Below are 4,540 nucleotides of genomic sequence, written 5' to 3'. Positions count from 1 at the left end.
ACCGAGTCTACTGCCCATAAATTACTAGGTCTATATAAAAATTTTGACATAGTAAAACTATTGCGAAAAGCGATGTCTTACTATTCAGGAAGTCTATTGGGAAGGAAATCCCAGGTAGTTCAACTGGTAAGACTCCTCGGTAAGACTACTGTGAATAGGGGGTTTATACAACTGCATGCATTTGTTGGTTACGCGAGTGTGGTGGTGTTACCATGGTATCCTAGTGAGAGATGGCCCTTAGGTTGCTTATATTACGTCACTTTTAATTGTTTTATGACTTATAAAAATGTCTATATTATCTTCAAGTGTAAGACGCGCAATCTAACATGGTTCCATCTTACGATATTAATCGATTTAAGTGCTTATTTAACTGTAATTTGAAACTGCTACGCACTAAACCGACCTGTATTATACTGACTTTACTTGTGTTAGGGTAGTTAGTTGGGTGGTAGGCAGGTATGCCTCACTAAGTAAGTATTTATAAACTGTAGTAAATATGCATTCTTGAATTCAAGATAAAAAAAAAAATATGAATCTTCTATCGTGTGGGTTGTGAGGTGGATGACCAATCTCATCAACCCTGGTGTCATGGTTATTATTCAGCCGCCAAAGGCCCCTAACGTGACTCAAGTAACGACTACGTACTTACATCAGTAAGTAGTAACCGGGACCAACGGCTTACTTCTGGACAATCAGATGATCAGCCTGCAATGTACTAACCAAACTGGGGATCACAAAGTGATTTTGTCCCCACCGGGATTCGAACCTGGGACCTCCGGATCGTGAGTAGAACGCTCGACCACTGGACCACCGAGGTCTATATGAATCTAATATATAGGTAATATATGAATTAGGTAACTATGCAACGAACTTACAAAAAACTTTAAAATTTTAGAATTTGAACTCTAAAAATAACTCCTTAATCTAATACATCAATTAAATATACTTTATTACATACACACATACACACACACACACACTGAACACACACTATTTTTTACAACATCCAGCTACATAAAAATACGAGCATTGTACAGTTAGAAAATATGGTACGACTGATAATAACCTGACCTATTCAAAGTTACGTTGGTAAGGTTGGTGTAGGTTAGGTAACCGAACCGCCAAGTAGGAGGTTTCCAATTTCCTTTAAATGTAGAATGAAAGTGGATCTAGTTGGGTAGGTTAGCCCACAATAATATCGGAGTCAACAATGCCGGCTAATTCTGGGTAGGTAGGTAAAAAGTTGGCGACGGCGGAGCGCGGTCGTGACCGTATCTCAAATTAAATCTTACCAACAAATCTTCGCGGGGGGATGAACCGCGGGGGCCCCTACCATAGTCACCATCGAGCGTTTGTGAATTTTTGTTAACCTAATATATTTAACATAAACGTTCATTATCACTAATTTAAGAGCCACGCTCTTGTCGGTGTAGCATCCTTCATGCTACTTTTTTGGGAAAAATAGAGCAGTGGTTTCCCTCTTGCCTTCTGCCCCGCAGTACTCTGTCTGACGCAAGTGGGATGGCGCATAGCGTAACATAAACATTACGCTATGTAAATTGATAGGTAAGTATTTGAGGAACCAACTATAAAAACAGTTTCAGCCAAGTAGTGAATACCAAAAAAACTATAGAGCTTCACTCATCCACTCACATTTTTGTTATCTTCTTCTTATCGTGTGGGTTGTGAGGTGGAATACCAACCTCATCAACCCTGGTGTCAGGGTTATTACTGAGCCGGCAAAAAGCCGCCAGAGCCCCTGATATGTCTCATGTAACGACTATATACCTACATCAGTAAGTAGTAACCGGGACCAACGGCTTAACGTGCATTCCGAAGCACGGATTATCGCACTTTCAGAGAATCAAATTGATCGGCTTGTAATGTTCTAACAAAACTAGGGATCACGGAGTGATTTTTGTGATATGTCCCTACCGGGATTTGGACTCGGAGCCTCCGGATCGTGAGCCCAACGCTCAACCACTGGAGCACGGAGGCCGTTCGTTATTATTTTTTGTCAATTTTTTGTTATGATTTGAAATGTATTAGTAAGGATTTATGTATTTCGACAATTATCTCCTTTTTTCCGGTGACAGTGTGCCGCCGCTAACTGAGTACTTGGCCGTAACTGAGAGAAATGAGTATTTTTCACGCCGTTGGTACGCGCAGGCAAACCTCACAGGTCCGCTGGTAGGGGCGAAAGCTCATCTCCTGGCGGCTGCGAACGCTCCGACTCGCAATTTGTTCCCGTACAGCCTTAAAAATCCGCATTTTATTGTTCCGCCTCTCATTTCTACTTGAACTGCTTCCCCCGCCGCATTGAGTTCTGCCACGCAAAAGTTTCTTGTTGTTTAAACATGGATCACGTTTTATGAAAACCGAAACGCGTTAAATACGATTGTGTCCTTTATTTCTTTTTCCCTGCATCATGGCGTTCCCACAATAGAAGTACTTACTTAACAGCAGCTCAGTTCGTTGTAGGTTTAATGGTTGTTTTTGATTCTTATCATAACCAAGACTTGTTGTTAGGGCATAACAAATATCATCATCATCATCATCAGCCGTATGACGCCCACTGCTGGGCATAGGCCTCCCCCAAGGATCTCCACGACGATCGGTCCTGCGCTGCCCGCATCCAGCGGCTTCCCGCGACCTTCACCAGATCGTCGGTCCACCTTGTAGCGGGCCTACCCACTGAGCGTCGTCCGACACGTGGTCGCCACTCCAGAACCTTTCCGCCCCATCGGCCATCGGTTCTCCTCGCTATGTGTCCTGCCCACTGCCACTTCAGCTTTGCAATTCTTCGAGCTATGTCGGTGACTTTAGTTCTCCTGCGGATCTCCTCATTTCTGATTCGATCGAGCAGGGAAATACCGAGCAAACAAATATAATTGCGCATAATTATTTGTATTTTCGAAGATGATATTTGTTTGTTTTCTTTTTTATTCTATGCTGGTATATTAGTGACTGGTAGGTTTAATTTAGATTTGTGATCGCTTTTTAGTTTTATTGCTTGTAGAAATGCAATAGCAGAGTTTGCATTAACCTTTACAATCACTTCTAAGTGATAACATTGGTAGCAACTTCAACAAAATATTCAGTACCTACTAATGCTCGTTGAAGAGTCACCAGCTCGCGTGTGTTTTAGGCCCTGCGCAGACGACAGACTATCCGTGACGCACTTTTTAGTCTGTGAAAATATAACCTATGCAATTATATGCAGTAACCCACACGACGCGCAAAAAGTCCGGCGCGTTACTGCATATAATTGCATAGGTTATATTTTCACAGACTAAAAAGTGCGTCACGGATAGTCTGTCGTCTGCGCAGGGCCTTAGGAATATAGTCGAAGGTATGCGCAGAACGTAATATTATGTTTGTATTGTACTTATATATACTATAGATCTACTACATAGATGAAAAGATAAGTATAAATGGCCGAGGGCGACGTCACAGTGACGCGGAGTGATATAAATAGGATCCCTCCGTTGCGTGTGACGTCCAATGAAAAGGTGCAGCTGTCCTTTTGATTCCTTTTCCATATTTTTCTTAGTTAGCTCTTATTCATTTAACCCTCACGCCCTCCCCTCGCTTACCGTTCTACCCAGATGGAAAATAAACTTCGCAGAAATGTTTTTGCCCTTTTTCAGTCATGTGAAAAGAAGGCCTGTTTTCCATGGACCCTAAACGGAGTTTACGAGTTAAATTAAATTATTCATGTTATTATTTAATGCTAATTACGAATTTCATCTATGTTTTTATTAGCTTTACCGTTAATGATGTGTAATTTATTTCTAAATTTATGAATATAAAATATGATGTTAAAGTTCAGGTTATCTAGGGCTGTACGGCTGAGAACAGTTGGAGTTTTGAGTTTATTTTGGTCGCAGAAAATAAGGTTTGCTCTTCCAAATTAATAATGTTTAATTATTCCAAGTCATCAATGTCATTTTTATTAGTAGGCGGGCGAAGAGGCGTGGGGGCAAGACCGCGCGGGCGGCGGTTGTGACAGACAGACGTAATTATTTCCAATCCCTGTAGCAATAAATGTAATGGGTTTCATCGGCGATTTAATGGACCTTAATTAATACCACCGAAATAGAGGCTGGTATGTATGGTATATTATGTATCCTACTGTTTGTGTTCGACCCTAATGGACGTCACACAAAACGTTGTCCGAAAATAAAACATAAATAAAGATTAAAACGCGCGAACGAATACTTTACATGCCGATCTACTATTTATATTAACGCGCAATCGGATTTTATTTTATCATTGTCATTTATTTTGTTTTATTGACAGAAAGCTTTTATATTCTCAATTCAAACAGCCGCGACTGTAAAGCCAATCTTGGTAAGTATTAATTAAATTATTAATTTTCTTAAACGTTGTACCGGGTGAGAGCCTTCAGCGCTCCCCATTTGTCCGGCCAAGTAGCTAATGCCATCTGCGGCAAATCTACAATAAGTCACGTCAAAAAAATGAGGACTCAATTTTATTCCTTTGTTTACTGTATCTTCGTTAAAAAATTGCAACAAGC

Source organism: Pectinophora gossypiella, chromosome 7 (genome assembly GCF_024362695.1).
Source record: "Pectinophora gossypiella chromosome 7, ilPecGoss1.1, whole genome shotgun sequence".
Taxonomy (NCBI): domain Eukaryota; kingdom Metazoa; phylum Arthropoda; class Insecta; order Lepidoptera; family Gelechiidae; genus Pectinophora; species Pectinophora gossypiella.
The sequence above is the reverse complement of the archived record's forward strand: the minus strand, read 5'-3'. Positions refer to the sequence as shown.